This window comes from Nerophis ophidion, linkage group LG10, assembly GCF_033978795.1.
Source record: "Nerophis ophidion isolate RoL-2023_Sa linkage group LG10, RoL_Noph_v1.0, whole genome shotgun sequence".
In the NCBI taxonomy this organism is placed as follows: Eukaryota; Metazoa; Chordata; class Actinopteri; order Syngnathiformes; family Syngnathidae; genus Nerophis; species Nerophis ophidion.
The window spans coordinates 15,421,547-15,446,901 of NC_084620.1; positions in this window are offsets into that span (position 1 = coordinate 15,421,547).

Below are 25,355 nucleotides of genomic sequence, written 5' to 3' on the forward strand. Positions count from 1 at the left end.
TGAAGACAGGGGCATGACATGAGGACAAGGTGAAAACTAATGAGTTGCTATGGTAACAAAACAAAACAGGAAGTGCAAAAAAAGGAACTGATTGTCCAAAAAACAAAACCAAACATGACCAAAGCAAAACATGATCCCCTAGATTTGACATACATATACATATATGTCGTTATATATATATATATATATATGTATATATATAAATACATATATATATATATATATATATAATATATAATAGAAAAGCGCGATATAAATCTAATCCATTATATATATATATATATATATATATATATATATATATATATATATATATAATGGATTAGATTTATATCGCGCTTTTCTATTGTTAGATACTCAAAGCGCTCACAGAGAAGTTGGAACCCATCATTCATTCACACCTGGTGGTGGTAAGCTACATCATTAGCCACAGCTGCCCTGGGGTAGACTGACGGAAGCGTGGCTGCCAGTTTGCGCTTACGGCCCCTCCGACCACCACCAATCATTCATTCATCATTCATTCACCAGTGTGAGTGGCACCGGGGTCAAGGGTGAAGTGTCCTGCCCAAGGACACAACGGCAGCAATTTGGATGTCAATAAGTGGGAAGCGAACCTGCAACCCTCAGGTTTCTGCCACGGCCGCTCTACCCACTATGCTATACCGCCCCTAAATATATATATATATATATATATATATATATCCATCCATTTATCCCTTTTGGGGTTGATGGAGCCTATCTCAGCTGCATTCGAGTGGTAGGCGGGCTACACCCTGGACAAGTTGCCACCTCATCGCAGGGCCCATATATATATATATATATATATATATATATATATATATATATATATATATATATATATATATATATATATAATTATTAAAGTATTTCTTAAATAAAAGACAACGTATTCAAGTGTGCATTTTCTACAGCTTGAGCAAAAAAAAAATGCTCAAAAAAAAAAAAGATGCACTGCACGGTTTCCTCTAAAATGTCCATAGAAGTTCTACATGTCTCCTGCATGTTTAAAAACACAGTAAAATGCCACCGGCAAGAGCATGGTATGCATATGCAAAGATAAGCGTGCAGTAAATGAGAATGTCTCTGTGGTGATGCCCCTTATAGTACACGCAAAATCATCATTTAAATAAGGGGGTCCGCACCACTTTTCAATTGCAGACGCGGTCTTAGTAAATAACACCCCTGCTAATAGTACAAACAATTTTATAGATTGCACAAGCTGTTTAGTGCGTACTAATTGGATCTTGGTAAATCAATCAATCAATCAATCAATCAATGTTTACTTATATAGCCCTAAATCACTAGTGTCTCAAAGGGCTGCACATACCACAACACAAACCACTAAGCCATCTTCGGTAGGCCCACATAAGGGCAAGGAAAACTCACACCCAAATCATGAGCCAAATGTTTTGTATTGCTTGCAGTGTGCTCAGTATTTGTATCGCATGTGTCAGAGTAAAATTTTTTCCTGTATGTTTATGGATGACCTGTTCTTTCTGCCCGCAAATCAAGTCTACCTTCGGATACTAATAAAGTAACCTAACCTAACAAGTCATTGACCGTGTGTCCAATAACTTCAAAACTTTTTGGATATCTTTCTTACATTTGTGCTTACATGTCTTCCAAAGCATTTTGACCACTTAATGACATTAATATTAGGTAAGCTACACATGAGTCCAACATAATATGCACAAAATACAAGGTATACCATACGTCAAAATAATAGCTACACTACGCTCAAAATATTACACTCTTTTTTCCATTTTTTTCTTTTTATTAGTTACATCTGAGGCAAAACAATTTTTCCAAAATGTTAGGTACACTAAAAAGATACATTGTGGGGCCATTACTTTACATTGACATGATGAAAAACCATTTGGCACCCCCAAAATAATAGGTACACTTGCTCCAAAATATCTGCTACATACAAGGTTGAGGTATGAAGGCTGTTAGTAGTAAGCACACATGTGTAGAAACTGACTAAAATATGTGATACACCCTAAATATTGGTAGGGAAAAAATATATACACTTTAAGTCAAAATACTAGGTAGGTACAGCTGAGGTAAAATATTTGGGAATGCTCAAAATGTTATGCTGGCAGGAGGAAAAAAAAACGCAAGTGACTAGTATTTCTCAGTAGTTCAAACCAGGGTAAACAGACATTATTTGCCAGGATGCCAGAACTTCCTAGGAGATGGGAAGAGGAGAGCATTTCACTACATTCCTGAAAAGCGACACAAGTGGATTACAGCCACAAAACGTACGAAAAGTCAGCAGCTTGTGTGCACTCGCACTTCACATCCAGTACGGAATATAATATTCTATGTGTGTGAGAAAACGCACAAATCCCTGAGCATTACGTGGAGCGCATGTGAGCAACATCTGACGTGCACACTGTGGCCATACCTGCAGCACACCTGTCCCGAATCTGACATCAATACAAGTTAAATGTCTCCCTTATTGTCATTTATAGTCAAACATTATAATTTACATGACAATGTTTTCTAACGAGTTATTTGGCCCACTTACAATAAAAATAACAAAAAAATCTTATTTGTCATGAACTTTGCCGGAGTAGGACCCCAAGCCAGAGAAGAAAAAACATGAATAATAAAATGCGCAATTAAAAAGGAGTGAGGAAAATAATTCAAGATGCACACAAAAGGTGTGAAAAAAAACAGAAAACCACACAAAAGGTGTGGAGAGGAAACAGTTTACACTACATGGCAGCGCCAGAGCAGAGCCACAGGAAACAAGAAGCGTGAGTGGAGCCAAAGCAGAGGAGAGGAACACAACTGGAAGGGTGACCCATCAGGAATCTACTGGGGCCGAGTGAATGGACTGGAGTGTAATGTTCTCGCATCATGGTGACTGCAGAAATAATGAGTTTGTTCCTTGAACTCGTAAGTTTAATAACAACGCATCAGCGGCATCTTATAACTGGCACACATCACTAGTCAAGTAGCAACTCAACTCCATGTACTTCCTGTCTAGCAACGTGACTTCAAAATAAAATACCTTACATTCTGGTGAACATCATATGGAATACTTTAATAGTTAGGAGGAGATGGGAATCAGGTGTGCACTGAGGCCGCTCCACCCCGTTACCCAGAAACCAGGCACTGCAACAAAAAGCAGACAGGCGGCATCAGAGCTGCCAGGTCGAAACAATATGTACTAATGTCTGGGTGGAGGTCCTAATTTGGAAAGAACTTGTACGCATGTCATATTTAGTGCTCAAAAATTATTCACATGTTGTACAATGAGATGTAAGAATGGGATAAAGTGTACAATTCAGTTACCATCCCTGTAAAATATACATTTTTACGAGCATTTCTGTAATATATTAACAGCACATCCTTATTAATATCCATAAAGTAAAATTCTTAATACATTTCAGTAGAATAAGCACACATCTGATTGGGGGGTCATACTGTAATGACCTGGCATTTACAGTTTCTGTGGGGTGTTTGAGTTGTCCAACTTTTTATGTGTCCGTAAACGCATCAATGGATAAATGCTATGAAGCATACTTGGCAACCCTCCCGGATTTTCCAGGAGACTCCCAAAATTCAGCGCCTCTCCCGAAAACCTCCCGGGACAAATTTTCTCCCGACAATCTCCAGAAATTCAGGCGGAGCTGGAGGCCACGCCCCCTCCAGCTCCAAGTGTACCCGGGTGACGTGTCCACAGCCTGTTTTCTGTTCTGGTCCGCATTCCCACAATATAAACAGAGTGCCTGCCCAATGACGTTATACAGTAACTGTAGAATGATCGAGGGCGAGTTCTTGTTTTTTTATGTGGGTTTATTGTTAGGCAGTCTCATTAACATCCTCCCAGCGCGGCAACAACACACAACAACAGCAGTCACGTTTTTGTCTACCGTAAAGCAGTTCGTCTGCCGTAAACAGCAATGTTGTGACATTCTTAAACAGGACAATACTGCCATCTACTGTGCATGCATATGTGACGATAAAATCTATGGCTTTTAAAGCGGTGGTTCTCAACCTTTTTTCAGAGATGTACCCCCGTGAACATTTTTTTAATTCAAGTACCCCCTAATCAGAGCAAAGCATTTATGGTTGAAAAAAAAAAGATAAAGAAGTGAAATACAGCACTATGTCATCAGTTTCTGATTGATTAAATTGCATAACAGTGCAAAATATTGCTCATTTGTAGTGGTCTTTCTTGAACTATCCATCCATCGATTTTCTACCGCTTATTCCCTTTGGGGTTGTGGGGGGCGCTGGTGCCTATCTCAGCTACGATCGGGCGGAAGGCGGCGTACACCCTGGACAAGTCGCCACCTCAACGCAGGGCCAACACAGACAGACAGACAACATTCACACTCACATTCACACACAAGGGACCATTTAGTGTTACCTATCAACCTATCCCCAGGTGCATGTCTTTGGAAGTAGGAGGAAGCCGGAGTACCCGGAGGGAACCCATGCATTCATGCAAACTCCACAGAGAAAGATCCCGAGCCCGGGATTGAACCCAGGACTGCTCAGCACCTTGGTATTGTGAGGCAGATGCACTAACCCGTCCTCCACTGTGCTGTCATGTCAAATAAATATACTATAAATGATAATAATAATAATAATAATCATGACATGGTGCTTCATTTGAAATTTTACCGCAGACACATTCCGAGCCCCTTCCCACTCAATCATTGATAAGAATATAATGGCAAATATCTCCAAACATTCTCATTGTCTCCTGTGCTGCACAGTGTTTGTGCTCGCCTGATCATTTCTACGTAAAGGGATCGAATCCCAATCAAAGTTGGGCCAGAAACATGTGCAAAGTCATGTTTTTATACCATGGTAAATGTCTTATTTTGCAGTGAATGTCACTATGGCGCATGGCAGTTGTAAACACACCTCTTCTCAGAAAACCCTTCTAATTAGTGATCATAGGCAGGTGAGTCCTATGTTCACTAAACCAAGAACGGTATGTAATTTTGTATACATGCAGATTATTCATACTATTTATGTTTAGTGCGCATGTACCTTTTAAGCGTGCATACCGTATTTTTCGGATTATAAGTCGCTCCGGAGTATAAGTCGCACCAGCCGAAAATGCATAATAAAGAAGGAAAAAAAGACATTTACGTCGCACTGGAGAATAATTCACATTTTTGGGGGAAATTTATCAGATAAAACCCAACACCAAGAATAGACATTTGAAAGGCAATTTAAATACATAAAGAATAGTGAAGAACAGGCTGAATAAGTGTACGTTATGTGATGCATAAATAACCACCTGAGAAGGTGCCTGGTATGTTAACGTAACATATTATGGTAAGAGTCATTCAAATAACTATAACATATAGAACATGCTATACGTTTACCAAACAATCTGTCACTCCTAATCGATAAATCCCATGAAATCTTCTTCCTCGATGTCGCTTCTAAACAACTCTGCCAACAACAAAGGTATGCGCCGCTTCCTCTTGTCGTTTTCTGCTGCATATTTCACTACGTCCAGTTTATAATCTATAGTACATGATTTCCTTTTCGGTGCCATTTTTGTTCAGCCCTTCTCAGTTTTTATAAGTTACCGCCAACGTTGAAACAATTCATTTTAATAGCTCCGGCAGTAGCATATAGCAGTTAGCATTCCATGACCCTCCCCCGCCGAATTCTTATTGGTTGACGTGTGTGTGACGATTGCTGACATTTTCTTCGTCTCTTCCGCGAATGAGATAAATAATATTTTTTAATATTTTACGGTAATGTGTTAATAATTTGACACATAAGTCGCTGCGGAGTATATGTCGCACCCCCGGCCAAACTATGAAAAAAACTGCGACTTGTAGTCCGAAAAATGCGGTAGTTACCCAAAATGTGGCGCAGGTTGTTATACTGTCAGCGAATAGGGTATTTCATATGCTAGTGCAAAGATGAGTGAGGAGACTCCGACTAGTGTGCCCACTGGTAAATTTCACTTCAAAATACACCCGGACTGGACTTCAGATAAAACTGCTATCAAGATATGAGCAAATAAATTATGTGCATTTAGATAAAACATTTAAAAAATGTTCCTGGATGACATTTTGACTATAAAATTGCATTTTTTTTGTCAGAACATGGCGATGAAACAAAGCTAGTCACGTAACAGCCCTGTGATGAGGCGTCCAGGGTGTACCCACCTTCCGCCCAAATGCAGCTAAGTTAGGCTCCAGCACCCCCGCGACAGCAAAAGAGACAGCGGTAGGAAACGGATGGATGGATGGATAGTCACGTAACCGCCTATTATTTTATGCTCTGGCTAAAATTAGACTTAAAATAACTTTTATTCAACCAGCTTATTGTTTCCTAATTGGAAATAACACAGGCATCTTGATGATAAGACTATGATGTATTTACATTTGAACAAAACCAAGTAAGGAATACGATTATATTCAGGTTTAACTGTATATAAAATAAACATGGGACCAGAATTTTATATACATCCAAACATTAGGTATACAATAATGCAATATGTAGTGCAGTCAAGATTCAAAGTACCAATACTGAATTATTTAATATTAATAAATACAATGAAAAAAAGAAAAACAGATTGATAGTAATAATAACAGAAATAATAATACATTAACACAAATGAAAGACTCATGTCGTAATTAGATGATAATAAATATATTTAAAGAAAGGTTGTCATTAGACATTACACGTGAGGCGCCACTATTACCTATTACATAACTGTTTATGTTATATAGACGTTTTCTTTTAACTATGGATTTATTCCTGCATTGTATGAACAACATGCGTCATTCACGCCTTTTTCATGTTTTTTTCCCCTGTTTGTTTTCTTAAAGGTCAGACCTGAGACACGAAAAAAGAATGTGCCGTAAAAGAAAACAGACGTCATGGGGATCAAAACACTCCTTTGTGGTGGTATTTCAAAAGGAGTGAATGGTAAAATTGGCCACCTAAAGGCCGAATGTTAATACTGTATTTTTCATTTAAATTTTTGTGATCAAATCAGATAAATGAACGGTATAGACACTTGTATTCAAGACAATTCAAGCCTCTTAAATGAACTATTTCATACATTTGGGGCGTATTTTCCCATGTTCGCAATGCTGTATTTACCTCTCAAAGTTACTACCATTGAAATATATTGACAAGGGTTGGAATGTGCCAATGACAAAAGAAATAAGGGTGTAGACGCCTGACATCCATTATAAAGGGATTTTGGCTTTGTCCTTCAATATTGTCGTGCCACATTTTATCAAAATGTATCACCTCCTTTGTTCCTCCTTTTCCATATGCGGCTGAGGTATAAGAAGGATTTGAAAGATGCACCACCACTTAAGAAGGTATCGCCGCTTGGAGATACGTTTAAAGAAAAAGTTTGAAAAGAATCAGGAAAACACATCGGGACAGGAGATACATTTTAACTTTGAAGGATTTGATATATTTAATATTGTTATTATTCAGGTAAGTTCATTATTAGTTGTACTTTTCATTGTAATTTTTTTTTTTTACTGCAGAATAAACATTTATATTATAAAAAATAAATCTTATTTATAATTTGGTTCAAATGCAAACATTGCAAAAACAAATTCTGAATTCAAAAACTTTATTTTGATTTAGTATTTTATATAAACTCTTGGGTTGTTTTTAAATATATAATTTTTACTTAAATTAATAATTTTAGAATATACGTTGTTGTTTTTTTACTGTATGTTACTTTAATCTACTGTAGTAGCTTATTTATATTTTTCATTTTATGGATTGTTTTTACTTTACTTAATCTGTAATTTGTTTCCTATTACATTTTATTGTGTCTTTATTTTAATACATCTGTTTTAATGTAGTTAAATTGTCAATTTAGATTTGTATTCAAAAATTCATCAAATTGTTATTGTATGTATCTTCATTAACTGCATTTAATTGTTATTCATAATTTTCTATTTTTTATGTATGTTCATTAACATTGTAGACATTTGTATTTTATATTAACATGAAACATTATTTCCAATTGTATGTATTTTCAAAGATATAATTTCACATTTCATTTTTTATACCTCCAGATACTGTACATAACGCAGTAAAGTAGAAACATCCGCCAAAATCGACATGTTACAAATGTTTAAATAAATTAAAAAAATTATGTTCGCAATCAGCAGTGAACGCTCTGACAGGAATAAAGCATAACTTGCATTAATGCTTGAATTTACAACAAAATGAAATGGATTGTCACTTGGGACATATTTTTTAGGTTTTTGCGTATAATAACAAAAATGTTAACCTGTTTTACTGTTGCTTAATTTATTCTGTAGAAAAACTGATGCAAGATGCTCATCAGATGGGCTGTGACATGGTTCCTGATTCTAACAGGTAAACTGATCTAGTTAACTATATACAGCTATTCTGTAATGCACCACTTTTGCCATACTGGAGTTTTTCAAGCTATTGAATGTTTTAATAACTTACCCTTTTTTTTTCTTACAAAATGTAACACGAATAAAAGGTTTTAGGATAACCACTGCAGGGACAACATCTTCAACACTGAGTATAACACCTGTGACACCAACAACGAAAGCAGTAACAACAAAAGTGGAAACAACAGCAGAACATGTGACGACTAATGAAACAGTGGCTGCGGAAACAACTAAACCCACAACAACAGATTCAACAACTGCAGTCACAACACCTGCTGAAACAGCAGCAGAAAATATATCGACTGCAGTGACTGCTGCTGAAACAACAACAACAACAGAAACCAACACAGCAGAGAAAACGGCTACAGCCACGGAAACAACAACTACAGTCAAAGCACTGGATAAAAACACAACATCAGAAACAACATCTTTAACCATAGCTACAACGGAATCGACAAATGCAGTGACAACACCCGCTCAAACTACAACCATAGCTACAACGGACGCAACAAATGCAGTGACAACACCCGCTAAAACTACCACCATAGCTACAACTGAATCAACAGCTGCAGTGAAAACACCTGTAAAAACAACAATTGGAGTAACAACAGCTGAACCTACAACAAAAGATGCTCCACTTGTGGAAACAACAACTCGAGTGACAACACCCGTTCAAACTACAACTATAGCTACAACAGAAGCAACACATGCAGTGACATCACCTGTAAAAACAACAATTGGAGCAACAACAGCTGAACCTACTACAAAAGATGCTCCACTTGTGGAAACAACAACTCGAGTGACAACACCCGCTCAAACCACAACCATAGCTACAACGGAAGCAACAAATGCAGTGACAACAACAGCTAAAACTACCACCATAGCTATAACTGAATCAAATGCAGCAGTGAAAACACCTGTAGGAACAACAATTGGAGTAACTGCAGCTGAACCTACTACAACAGATGCTCCACTTGTGGAAACAACAACTGGAGTGACAACACCCGCTCAAACTACAACCATAGCTACAACGGAAGAAACACATGTAGTGACAACACCCGCTAAAACTACCACCATAGCTACCACTGAATCAACAACTGCAGTGAAAACACCTGTAAAAACAACAATTGGCGCAACAACAGCTGAACCTACTACACCAGATGCTCCATTTGTGGAAACAACTACAGGAGTGACAACACCCGCTCAAACCACAACCATAGCTACAACGGAAGCAACAAATGCAGTGACAACAACAGCTAAAACTACCACCATAGGTACAACTGAATCAACTGCAGCAGTGAAAACACCTGTAGAAACAACAATTGGAGTAACTGCAACTGAACCTACTACAACAGATGCTCCACTTGTGGAAACAACAACTGGAGTGACAACACCCGCTCAAACAACAACCATAGCTACAACGGAAGCAACAAAGGCAGTGACAACAACAGCTATAACTACCACCATAGCTACCACTGAATCAACAGTTGCAGTGAAAACACCTGTAAAAACTACAATTGGAGCAACAACACCTGGACCTACTACACCAGATGCTCCATTTGTGGAAACAATAACTGGAGTGACAACACCCGCTCAAACCACAACCATAGCTACAACGGAAGCAACAAATGCAGTGACAACAACAGCTAAAACTACCACCATAGCTACAACTGAATCAACTGCAGCAGGGAAAACACCCGTAGAAACAACAATTGGAGTAACTGCAGCTGAACCTACTACAACAGATGCTCCACTTGTGGAAACAAAAACTGGAGTGACAACACCCGCTCAAACAACAACCATAGCTACAACGGAAGCAACAAAGGCAGTGACAACAACAGCTAAAACTACCACCATAGCTACAACTGAATCAACTGCAGCAGTGAAAACACCTGTAGAAACAACAATTGGAGTAACTGCAGCTGAACCTACTACAACAGATGCTCCACTTGTGGAAACAACAACTGGAGTGACAACACCCGCTCAAACAACAACCATAGCTACAACGGAAGAAACACATGTAGTGACAACACCCGCTAAAACTACCACCATAGCTACCACTGAATCAACAACTGCAGTGAAAACACCTGTAAAAACAACAATTGGCGCAACAACAGCTGAACCTATTACACCAGATGCTCCATTTGTGGAAACAACTACAGGAGTGACAACACCCGCTCAAACCACAACCATAGCTACAACGGAAGCAACAAATGTAGTGACAACAACAGCTAAAACTACCACCATAGGTACAACTGAATCAACTGCAGCAGTGAAAACACCTGTAGAAACAACAATTGGAGTAACTGCAGCTGAACCTACTACAACAGATGCTCCACTTGTGGAAACAACAACTGGAGTGACAACACCCGCTCAAACAACAACCATAGCTACAACGGAAGAAACACATGTAGTGACAACACCCGCTCAAACTACCACCATAGCTACCACTGAATCAACAACTGCAGTGAAAACACCTGTAAAAACAACAATTGGCGCAACAACAGCTGAACCTATTACACCAGATGCTCCATTTGTGGAAACAACTACAGGAGTGACAACACCCGCTCAAACCACAACCATAGCTACAACGGAAGCAACAAATGCAGTGACAACAACAGCTAAAACTACCACCATAGGTACAACTGAATCAACTGCAGCAGTGAAAACACCTGTAGAAACAACAATTGGAGTAACTGCAGCTGAACCTACTACAACAGATGCTCCACTTGTGGAAACAACAACTGGAGTGACAACACCCGCTCAAACTACAACCATAGCTACAACGGAAGCAACAAATGTAGTGACAACACCCGCTATAACTACAACCATAGCTACAACGGACGCAACAAATGCAGTGACAACACCCGCTATAACTACCACCATAGCTACCACTGAATCAACAGCTGCAGTGAAAACACCTGTAAAAACTACAATTGGAGCAACAACAGCTGGACCTACTACACCAGATGCTCCATTTGTGGAAACAACAACTAGAGTGATAACACCCGCTCAAACAACAACCATAGCTACAACGGAAGCAACAAATGCAGTGACAACAACAGCTAAAACTACCACTATAGCTACAACTGAATCAACTGCAGCAGTGAAAACACCTGTAGAAACAACAATTGGAGTAACTGCAGCGGAACCTACTACAACAGATGCTCCACTTGTGGAAACAACAACTGGAGTGACAACACCCGCTCAAACAACAACCATAGCTACAACGGAAGCAACAAATGTAGTGACAACACCCGCTATAACTACCACCATAGCTACCACTGAATCAACAGCTGCAGTGAAAACACCTGTAAAAACAACAATTAGAGCAACAACAGCTGGACCTACTACACCAGATGCTCCATTTGTGGAAACAATAACTGGAGTGACAACACCCGCTCAAACCACAACCATAGCTACAACAGAAGCAAGAAATGCAGTGACAACAACAGCTAAAACTACCACCATAGCTACAACTGAATCAACTGCAGCAGTGAAAACACCTGTAGAAACAACAATTGGAGTAACTGCAGCTGAACCTACTACAACAGATGCTCCACTTGTGGAAACAACAACTGGAGTGACAACACCCGCTCAAACTGCAACCATAGCTACAACGGAAGCAACAAATGTAGTGACAATACCCGCTAAAACTACCACCATAGCTACAACGGAAGCAACAGCTGCAGTGAAAACAACTGTAAAAACAACAATTGGAGCAACAACAGCTGAACCTACTACAGCAGATGCTGCACTTGTGGAAACAACAACTGGCTTGACAACACCTGCTCAGACTACAACCATAGCTACAAGGGAAGCAACAAATGCAGTGACAACAACAGCTAAAACTACCACCATAACTACAAATGAATCAACAGCTGCAGTGAAAACTCCTGTAAAAACAACAATTGGAACAACTTCAGCTGAACCTACTACAACAGATGCTCCACTTGTGGAAACAACAACTGGAGTGACAACACCTGTTCAAACTACAACCATAGCTACAACGGAAGCAACAGCTGCAACGAAAACACCTGTAAAACCAACAATTGGAGCAACTGCAGCTGAACCTACTACAACTGATGCTCCACTTGTGGAAACAACAACTGGAGTGACAACACCTGCTCAAACTACAACCATAGCTACAACGGAAGCAACAGCTGCAACGAAAACACCTGTAAAACCAACAATTGGAGCAACAACAGCTGAACCTACTACAGCAGATGCTCCACTTGCTGAAACAACAACTGGAGTTACAACACCCGCTCAAACTACAACCATAGCTACAACGGAAGCAACAAATGTAGTGACAACAATTGCTAAAACTACCACCATAGCTACCACTGAATCAACAGCTGCAGTGAAAACACCTATAAAAACAACAATTGGAGAAACTGCAGCTGAACCTACTACAACAGATGCTCCACTTGTGGAAACAATAACTGGTGTGACAACACCTGCTCAAACTACAACCAGAGCTACAACTGAAGCTACAGCTGCAGTGAAAACACCTGTAAAAACAACAATTGGAGCAATAACAGCTGAACCTACTACAACTGATGCTCAATTTGTGGAAATAACAACTGCAGTGACAACACCCGCTCAAACTACAACCAGAGCTACAACGGAAACAAAAAATTCAGTGACAACACCTGCTAAAATTACTACTACAGCTACAACTGAATCAACAGCTGCAGTGAAAACACCTGTAAAACCAACAATTGGAGCAACAACAGCTGAACCTACTACAGCAGATGCTCCACTTGCTGAAAAAACAACTGGAGTGACAACACCCGCTCAAACTACAACCATAGCTACAACGGAAGCAACAAATGTAGTGACAACAACTGCTAAAACTACCACCATAGCTCCCACTGAATCAACAGCTGCAGTGAAAACACGTGTAAAAACAACAATTGGAGCAACTTCAGCTGAACCTACTACAACAGATGCTCCACTTGTGGAAACAACAACTGGAGTGACAACACCCGCTCAAACAACAACCATAGCTACAACGGAAGCAACACATGTAGTGACAACACCCGCTAAAACTACCACCATAGTTACAACGGAAGCAACAGATGCAGTGAAAACACCTGTAAAAACAACAATTGGAGCAACAACAGCAGAACCTACTACAGCAGTGTCTGCAATTGTGGAAACAACTGGAGTGATAATACCCGCTCAAACTACAACCATAGCTACAACGGAAGCAACAAATGCAGTGACTACAGCTAAAACTACCGCCATAGCTACCACTGAATCAACAGCTGCAGTGAAAACACCTATAAAAACAACAATTGGAGCAACTGCAGCTGAACCTACTACAACAGATGCTCCACTTGTGGAAACAATAACTGACGTGACAACACCTGCTCAAACTACAACCAGAGCTACAACTGAAGCTACAGCTGCAGTGAAAACACCTCTAAAAACAACAATTGGAGCAATAACAGCTGAACCTACTACAACTGATGCTCAAATTGTGGAAATAACAACAGGAGTGACAACACCCGCTCAAACTACAACCATAGCTACAACGGAAACAAAAAATTCAGTGACAACACCTGCTAAAACTACTACTACAGGTACAACTGAATCAACAGCTGCAGTGAAAACACCTGTAGAAACAACAATTGGAGTAACTGCAGCTGAACCTACTACAACAGATGCTCCACTTGTGGAAACAACAACTGGAGTGACAACACCCGCTCAAACTACAACCATAGCTACAACGGAAGCAACAAATGTAGTGACAATACCCGCTAAAACTACCACCATAGCTACAACGGAAGCAACAGCTGCAGTGAAAACACCTGTAAAAACAACAATTGGAGCAACAACAGCTGAACCTACTACAACAGATGCTCCACTTGTGGAAACAACAACTGGAGTGACAACACCCGCTCAAACTACTACCATAGCTACAACGAAAGCAAGAGCTGCAGTGACCACACCTGTTGAAACAACAATTGGAGCAACAGCAGCTGAACCAACTCCAACTGATGTGTCAACTGCTAAAGCAACAACTGCAGCGACAACACCCGCAAAAATTACAACGATAGCGACAACCAAAGAAGCATCTGCAGTGACAACAGCCGCTGAAGCAACGACGACAGTCAAAACACTTAATGAAAAAACAACAGAACCCACCACAACTGCATTGACATCATCCGCTGAAACCACAACCATGGCAACCACTGAAGCAACAGCTGCAGTGAACACTACACCTGTTAAAACAACAATTGTGGCAACAACAGCTGAACCTACTAAAACTGATGCGCCACCTGCGGAAACAACAACTACTGTGACAACACAAAGTGAAACTACAACAGATGCTACAACTGTAACTACCTCTGAAGTAATAACATCTATTGTAACAAACCCAAAAATAACTGTAGTGACTACATCCGCTGAAATTCTAACCACAGCTACAAAAGAAGAAACAAGTAAAATGACAACACCTGTTGAAACAACAATTGTAGCAACAACAGCTGAACCAACTACAACTGATGCGCTACCTGTTGAAACAACAATTGCAATAACAACCCAAGCTGAAACAACAACTGATGCTTCAAATGTTGCTACAACGGAAGCAACAACTGATGTGACAACATCTACTTCAACAACACCAAAAGCAATTCCAGTGACTGCAATCACTGAAACTACAAACATAGACATAACTGCAGCAACAACTGCAGGGACAATACCTGTTCAAACAACAATTGTAACAACAACAGTTGGACCAACTACAAGTGATGCACCACCTGTGGAAACAACAACTGCCATGACATCACAAGGTGAAACTTCAACAGATGCTACAACAGTCACTACAACTGAGGTGACATCATCTTTTGCAACAACCCCAAAAGAAACAACTGGAGTGACAACACCTGTTGAAACTACAACCATACCTACAACAGAAAAAACAACTGCAGTGATAACACCTGATAAAACAACAATTTTAGCAACAACAGCTGAGCCCACTACAACCGATGCACCACCTGCGGAAGTAACAAGATTTACAACACAAGCTGAAACAACAACAGATGCTACAACTGTCACCACAACTGAAATGACAACATCTCTTGCAACAACACCAAAAACATCATCTGCAGTTACAAAACCCGCTGAAACTATAACCATAGCAACAACAACTCTAGAAACAACAATTGTATCTACAACAGCGGAACCAACTACAATTGATGCACCACATGCTGAAGCAACAACTGCAGTGACAACACCCGCTAAAATTACAATCATGGCTACAACAGAAGAAACAGCCGTGGTGACAACACCTGCAGAAACAATCGCTGAACCAACTACAACTGATCCACTGCATGCTGAAACAACAACTGCAGTGGCAACATCCGCTGAAACTATAAACATAGCGACAACAAAAGAAACAACTCCAGTGACAACACCTGTTGAAGCAACAACTGTAGCAACAATAGCTGAGCCCAATACAACCAATGCACCACCTGTGCAAACAACAACTGCCGTGACATCACAAGCTGAAACTACAACAGATGCTACAACTATCACTACAACTGAAATGACAACATCTCTTGCAACAACACCAACTGTAGTGACAACAGCCTCTGAAACTATAACTTTAACTACAACAGAAGAAACAACTGCAGTGACAACACCTGTTGAAAACGCATTTGTAGCAACAACAGCTGAAATGAAAACTGATGTTTCAACTGTTGCTACAACAAAGGCAACAACTGAAGTGACGACGTCTATTGAAACAGCATCAGAAACAACAACTTCAGCGATTTCACCCACCGAAACCACAACCGTAGCATCAACTGCAGTGACAACACCTGTTAAAACAACAATTGTAGCAACGACAACTCAACCCACTACACCTGCAAAACCAACGACTGCAGTAACAACACAAGCTGATACCACTGTTGCTACACCTGAGGCATCAACTGAAGTGAGTACATCAGAAACAACAACTGCAGCGACACCCCCTGCTAAAACCACAACCATACCTACAACAGAAGCAACAACTGCAGTGAAAACACCTGCTAAAACCACACCCCTAGCTACACCTGAATCTACAGCGGCAGTGACAACACATTTTAAAACAACAATTGTAGCAACAACAGCTGAACCAACTACAACTGATGCGCTACCTGCAGAAACAACAACTGAAGTGACAACACAAGCTGAAACAACAACCGATGCAAAACCTGTTGCTACAACTAAAGTGACATCACCTGCTAAAACAATTGCCGCAACAACAGAATTACTTGCAGAAACAACAACAGCAGTTACAACACCTGCTGAAACTACAACCATAGCTACAACTGAAAGAACAACTACATCGACAACATCTGCTGACACAACAGAAGTTGAACACACCACAACTGAGAAAACAACAGCAATAACAACCCCGGAAGAAACAACAACTTCAGCACTAACACCAAGAAATACCACAACTGAGGCAACAGCTACAGTGACAACACCTATTTATACAACACAAGCCAAAACAATAGCCAATATTGCTACGACAGGCGGCAGGACGGCAATGACTATAACTCCTGGAACAACGTTAGTAAAACTAACTGCAGTGACAGCACCTGCTGAAACAAAAGATGCAACAACAACTTCATTGACCACACCTGTTGAGACGACAAAGCTAGCAACAACCGAAGCAATAACGCCTACATTGATAACACTTGTTGAAATGACAACACTAGAAACAAAAGAATCTGCAAGAACCGTCACAAAAACTGGGGCAACAAATGCAGTTACAACATCTGGTGCAATAATCACTTTGGGAAGCACAGAACCGTCAAAAACTGCAACATCAACGTCTGACAAAAAAACAACGGTGACGACACTTTCAGAAAAAACAACAGGAGCGACAACAGAAAATTCAATCATTGTCACCAAAAGAGTAATTTTCAGGTCCGCTCAAGACACATTCACAGATGTCTTACAAGATCCAACATCTCCAGCTTTCCAAAATAGAGCAGGAATGATAAAACAACAGGTAAGTCATGGTGACAATATAATACAGTACATCCATGAAATATTCACATCTCTTGACTTTTTCACATTTTGTTATGTGACAGCCTTTTTCCAAAATGGAATATTTTCATTTTTTTTGTCCTCAAAATTCTGCACACAATACCCCATAATAACATTGTGATGTGTGTTGATGCACCTTTAGCAGCCATTACAGCCTCAAGTCTTTTTTGATACAATGCCACAAGCTTGGCACACTTATCTCTGGGCAATTTCCCCCATTCCTCTTTGCCCATTCCTTATAGCAGCACTCTCAAGCTCCAACAAGTTGGATAGTAGGTGTAGGTTTTCATCCAGAATGTCTTTGTACATTGCTGCTTTCATCTTTCCCTCTATCCTGACTCGTCTCCCAGTTCCTGCCACTGAAAACCATCCTCACAGCATGATGCTGCCACCACCATGCTTCACTGTAGGGATGGTATTGGCCTGGTGATGAGCGGTGCCTGGTTTCCACCAAACTTAATGATTGCCATTCATGCCAAATAATTCAATCTTTGTCTCATCAGACCACAGAATTTTGTTTCTCACGGTCTGAGAGTATTGCAGGTGCATTTTGGCAAACTTGTTACAAAGAAATGGCTTCGGTCTAATAAATATACCGTACAGAACTGATTGGTGCTTTGCAATGGAGATAGTTGTCCTTCTGGAAGGTTCTCCTCTCTCCACAGAGGAATGTTGTAGCTCTGAGAGAGTGACCATCAGGTTCTTGGTCTAAGATGAAAGCAGCAATGTATGAAGACATCCTAGGTGAAAACCAATGCTTCCGGTCCAACCTAATGGCGCCTTGAAAGGTTCTGCAAAGAGTAAGGGTGAAACTGCCCAAAGATGGGTGTGCCAAGCTTGCTGCAACGTATTCAAAAAGACTTGAGGCTGTAATTTCTGCCAAAGATGCATCAACAAAGTATTGAGTAATGTCTGTGAACACTTAGGTACATGTGACTGCTTTAGTTTTTTAGTTTAAATGTGCAAATTTAAAATAAAATAAAAAACTATTGACATTTTCATCATGGGGAATTGTGTATAGATTTTTGGAGACAATACATTTATTCCATTTTGGAATAAGGATGTAACATCATAAAATGTGGAGAAAGTAAAGCGCTGTGAATACTTTTCCATTGTTACACTGAAATACAAATGAATCAAACTTAAGCTAATAGGTTTTTTTTTGCAGCTTGAGCCAAAATTCCTAGACGCTTTTCCTTCGTCCTTCAAGTTCTTGACTAAATTCGCATTCAGGTACACTCTATTTGTCTAACTGTAAAACTAAATATGATTTACATTACATATTACATTGTTTTGTTGTTGTTTGTATTGCAGAAGTGGCTCAATCATTAATGAAATGGATGCTGTGTTTACAACCACATCAACACCAAGTAACAATGAAGTTTCAAGCGTCTTGTCCAGTGCAGCATCAGACGTGACTGGCTTTGACATTGAAACAAGCTCCATAACTGTTGATTCTACAACAACAGAAGTCACAACAACACCAGCAGAAATTACAGCTACAGCTAAAGCACTTACTGAGACATCAACTGCAGTGGCAACACTTGTTAAAAAAACAACAGCAACACCAGAAACAACAGCTGCAGAGACCACACCTGTTGAAATTACAACCATAGCTGCAACTAAAGCATCAACTGCGGTCACAACACCTGTTGAAACAACTGCAACAACAATTGCAGTGACGAATGTGGCGACATCAAATGCAGCGACAACAAATGCAGCAACAAATGTAGCAACAAGGAATCTAGCGACAAATGCAGGAACATCAAATGCTGCAACGGCAAATAGAGCAAAAAATGCTGTGACAACAAATGCAGTGACAACAAATGAAGCAACAACAAATGCAGCAACAAACGCATTTACAAATGTAGCGACAACAAATATAGCGACAACAAAAGTAGCGACAACAAAAGTAGCGACAACAAATGTAGCGACAACAAATCCAGCGACAAATGCAGTTACAATAGCGGCGGCAACAAATGCAGCAACAAACACAGTCACAACAAATGCAGCGACAACTAATTCAGTAACAAATGCAGTTACAAATGCAGCGGGAACAAATGCTTCGACAAATGCAGCAACAAATGCGGCGACATCAAATGCTCCAACAGACACAGTGACAACAAATGCAGCAACAAATGCAGTAACAAATGCGGTGACATCAAATGCTCCAACAGACACAGTGACAATAAATGCAGCAACAAGAAATGCAGCAACAAACGCAGTTACAAATGCGGCGACATCAAATGCTCCAACAGACACAGTGACAACAAATGCAGCGACAACAAATGCAGCGACAACAAATGCAGCGACAACAAATGCAGTTACAAATGCAGCGGCATCAAATGCTCCAACAGACGCAGTGACAACAAACGCAGCAACAACAAATGCAGCAACAAGTGCAGCGAGGAATGTGGTGACATCAAATGCTCCAACAGACACAGTGACAACAAACGCAGCAACAACAAATGCAGCAACAAGTGCAGCGACGAATGTGGTGACAACAAATGCAGCAACAAATGCAGTTACAAATGCAGCGACGTCAAATGCTCCAACAGACACAGTGACAATAAATGCAGCAACAACAAATGCAGCAACAAACGCATTTACAAATGCGGCGACATCCAATGCTCCAACAGACACAGTTACAACAAATGCAGCGACAACAAATGCCGCAACAAACGCAGTTACAAATGCGGCGACATCAAATGCTCCAACAGACACAGTGACAACAAACGCAGCAACAAGTGCAGCGACGAATGTGGTGACAACAAATGCAGCAACAAATGCAGTTACAAATGCAGCGACGTCAAATGCTCCAACAGACACAGTGACAATAAATGCAGCAACAACAAATGCAGCAACAAACGCATTTACAAATGCGGCAACATCAACTGCTCCAACAGACACAGTGACAACAAATGCAGCAAAAACAAATGCAGCGAAAACAAATGCAGTTACAAATGCAGCGACATCAAATGCTCCAACAGACACAGTGACAACAAATGCAGCAACAACAAATGCCGCAACAAACGCAGTTACAAATGCGGCGACATCAAATGCTCCAACAGACACAGTGACAACAAACGCAGCAACAACAAATGCAGCAACAAGTGCAGCGACGAATGTGGTGACAACAAATGCAGCAACAAATGCAGTTACAAATGCAGCGACGTCAAATGCTCCAACAGACACAGTGACAATAAATGCAGCAACAACAAATGCAGCAACAAACGCATTTACAAATGCGGCGACATCAAATGCTCCAACAGACACAGTGACAACAAATGCAGCGACAACAAATGCAGTTACAAATGCGGCAACATCAACTGCTCCAACAGACACAGTGACAACAAATGCAGCAAAAACAAATGCAGCGACAACAAATGCAGTTACAAATGCAGCGACACCAAATGCTCCAACAGACACAGTGACAACAAATGCAGCAACAACAAATGCCGCAACAAACGCAGTTACAAATGCGGCGACATCAAATGCTCCAACAGACACAGTGACAACAAACGCAGCAACAAGTGCAGCGACGAATGCGGTGACAACAAATGCAGCAACAAACGCAGTTACAAATGTGGCGACATCAAATGCTCCAACAGTCACAGTGACAACAAATGCAGCAACAAGTGCAGCGACGAATGCGGTGACAACAAATGCAGCAACAAACGCAGTTAAAAATGTGGCGACATCAAATGCTCCAACAGACACAGCAACAACAAATGCAGCAACAAGTGCAGCGACGAATGCGGTGACAACAAATGCAGCAACAAACGCAGTTACAAATGTGGCGACATCAAATGCTCCAACAGTCACAGTGACAACAAATGCAGCAACAACAAATGCAGCGACAGCAAATGCAGCAACAAATGCAGTTACAAATGCGGCAACATCAAATGCTCCAACAGACACAGTGACAACAAATGCAGCAACAACAAATGCCGCAACAAACGCAGTTACAAATGCGGCGACATCAAATGCTCCAACAGACACAGTGACAACAAACGCAGCAACAATAAATGCAGCAACAAGTGCAGCGACGAATGTGGTGACAACAAATGCAGCAACAAATGCAGTTACAAATGCAGCGACGTCAAATGCTCCAACAGACACAGTGACAATAAATGCAGCAACAACAAATGCAGCAACAAACGCATTTACAAATGCGGCGACATCAAATGCTCCAACAGACACAGTGACAACAAATGCAGCGACAACAAATGCAGTTACAAATGCGGCAACATCAACTGCTCCAACAGACACAGTGACAACAAATGCAGCAAAAACAAATGCAGCGACAACAAATGCAGTTACAAATGCAGCGACATCAAATGCTCCAACAGACACAGTGACAACAAATGCAGCAACGAGTGCAGCGACGAATGCGGTGACAACAAATGCAGCAACAAACGCAGTTACAAATGTGGCGACATCAAATGCTCCAACAGTCACAGTGACAACAAATGCAGCAACAAACGCAGTTACAAATGCAGCGACGTCAAATGCTCCAACAGACACAGTGACAATAAATGCAGCAACAACAAATGCAGCAACAAACGCATTTACAAATGCGGCGACATCAAATGCTCCAACAGACACAGTGACAACAAATGCAGCGACAACAAATGCAGTTACAAATGCGGCAACATCAACTGCTCCAACAGACACAGTGACAACAAATGCAGCAAAAACAAATGCAGCGACAACAAATGCAGTTACAAATGCAGCGACATCAAATGCTCCAACAGACACAGTGACAACAAATGCAGTTACAAATGCCGCAACAAACGCAGTTACAAATGCGGCGACATCAAATGCTCCAACAGACACAGTGACAACAAACGCAGCAACAACAAATGCAGCAACAAGTGCAGCGACGAATGCGGTGACAACAAATGCAGCAACAAACGCAGTTACAAATGTGGCGACATCAAATGCTCCAACAGTCACAGTTTCAACAAATGCAGCAACAACAAATGCAGCGACAGCAAATGCAGCGACAAATGCAGTTACAAATGCGGCAACATCAAATGCTCCAACAGACACTGTGACAACAAATGCAGCAACAACAAATGCAGCAACAAACGCAGTTACAAATGCGGCGACATCAAATGCTCCAACAGACACAGTGACAACAAATGCAGTTACAAATGCAGCAACATCAAATGCTCCAACAGACACAGTGACAACAAATGCAGCAACAACAAATGCAGCAACAAGTGCAGCGACGAATGCGGTGACAACAAATGCAGCAACAAATGCAGTTACAAATGTGGCGACATCAAATGCTCCAACAGACACATTGACAACAAATGCAGCGACAGCAAATGCAGCAACAAATGCAGTTACAAATGCGGCAACATCAAATTCTCCAACAGACACTGTGACAACAAATGCAGCAACAAACGCAGTTACAAATGCGGCGACATCAAATGCTCCAACAGACACAGTGACAACAAACGCATCAACAACAAATGCAGCAACAAGTGCAGCGACGAATGTGGTGACAACAAATGCAGCAACAATCGCAGTTACAAATGCGGCGACATCAAATGCTCCAACAGACACAGGGACAACAAATGCAGCAACAATAAAGGCAGCGACAACAAATGCGGCGACATCAAATGCTCCAACAGACACAGTGACAACAAATGCAGCAACAACAAATGCAGCAACAAATGCCGTTACAAATGCGGCGACATCAAATGCTCAAACAGACACAGTGACAACAAACGCAGCAACAACAAATGCAGCAACAAGTGCAGCAACGCATGTGGTGACAACAAATGCAGCCACAAACACAGTTACAAATGCGGTGACATCAAATGCTCCAACAGACACAGGGACAACTAATGCAGCAACAACAAATGCAGCGACAACAAATGCAGTAACAAATGCAGTTACAATCGCGGCGACATCAAATGCTCCAACAGACACAGTGACAACAAATGTAGTGACGAATGTGCCGACAAATGCAGTTACAAATGCAGCGGGAACAAATGGAGCAACAAGCGCATTTACAAATGTGGCGACAACAAATGCAGCAACAAACGCAATTACAAATTCGGCAACATCAAATGCTCCAACAAACACAGCGACAACAAATGCAGTGACAACAAATGCAGCAACAACTAATCCAGCAACAAATGTGGTGACGTCAAAATCAGCAACAAACACAGTAACAAATACGGTGACAACAGATTCAGCAACAAATGCAGTGACAAATGCGGTGATAACAAATGCAGCAACAAATGCAGTGACAACAAATGCAGCAACAACTAATTCAGCAACAAATGCAGCGACGACTAATGCAGTTACAAATGCGGCGACATCAAATGCTCCAACAGACACAGTGACAACAAATGCAGCAACAACAAATGCAGCAACAAATGCAGCAACAAATGCAGTTACAAATGCGGCAACATCAAATGCTCCAACAGATACAGTGACAACAAATGCAGCAACAACAAATGCAGCAACAACAAATGCAGCGACAACAAATGCAGTTACAAATGCGGCAACATCAAATGCTCGAACAGACACAGTGACAACAAACGCAGCAACAACAAATGCAGCTACAAGTGCAGCAACGAATGTGGTGACAACAAATGCAGCAACAAACGCAGTTACAAATGTGGCGACATCAAATGCTCCAACAGACACATTGACAACAAATGCAGCAACAACAAATGCAGCAACAACAAATGCAGCGACAACAAACGCAGTTACAAATGCGGCGACATCAAATGCTCGAACAGACACAGTGACAACAAACGCAGCAACAACAAATGCAGCAACAAATGTGGTGACAACAAATGCAGCAACAAACGCAGTTACAAATGTGGCGACATCAAATGCTCCAACAGACACATTGACAACAAATGCAGCAACAACAAATGCAGCAACAACAAATGCAGCGACAACAAACGCAGTTACAAATGCGGCGACATCAAATGCTCGAACAGACACAGTGACAACAAACGCAGCAACAACAAATGCAGCAACAAATGTGGTGACAACAAATGCAGCAACAAACGCAGTTACAAATGTGGCGACATCAAATGCTCCAACAGACACATTGACAACAAATGCAGCAACAAAAAATGCAGTTACAAATGCGGCGACATCAAATGATCCAACAGACATAGTGACAACAAATGCAGCAACAACAAATGCAGCAACAAACGCAGTTACAAATGCGGCGACATCAAATGCTCCAACAGACACAGTGACAACAAACGCAGCAACAACAAATGCAGCAACAAGTGCAGCGACGAATGTGGTGAAAACAAATGCAGCAACAAACGCAGTTACAAATGCGGCCGCATCAAATGCTCCAACAGACACAGGGACAACTAATGCAGCAACAACAAATGCAGCGACAACAAATGCAGTAACAAATGCAGTTACAATCGCGGCGACATCAAATGCTCCAACAGACACAGTGACAACAAATGTAGTGACGAATGTGCCGACAAATGCAGTTACAAATGCAGCGGGAACAAATGCAGCAACAAGCGCATTTACAAATGTAGTGACAACAAATGCAGCAACAAACGCAGTTACAAATTCGGCAACATCAAATGCTCCAACAAACACAGCTACAACAAATGCAGCGACAACAAATGCAGTGACAACAAATGCAGTGACAACAAATGCAGCAACAACTAAATCAGCAACAAATGTGTTTACAAATGTGGTGACGTCAAAATCAGCAACAAACACAGTAACAAATACGGTGACAACAGATTCAGCAACAAATGCAGTGACGAATGCGGTGATAACAAATGCAGCAACAAATGCAGTGACAACAAATGCAGCAACAACTCATTCAGCAACAAATGCAGCGACGACTAATGCAGTTACAAATGCGGCGAC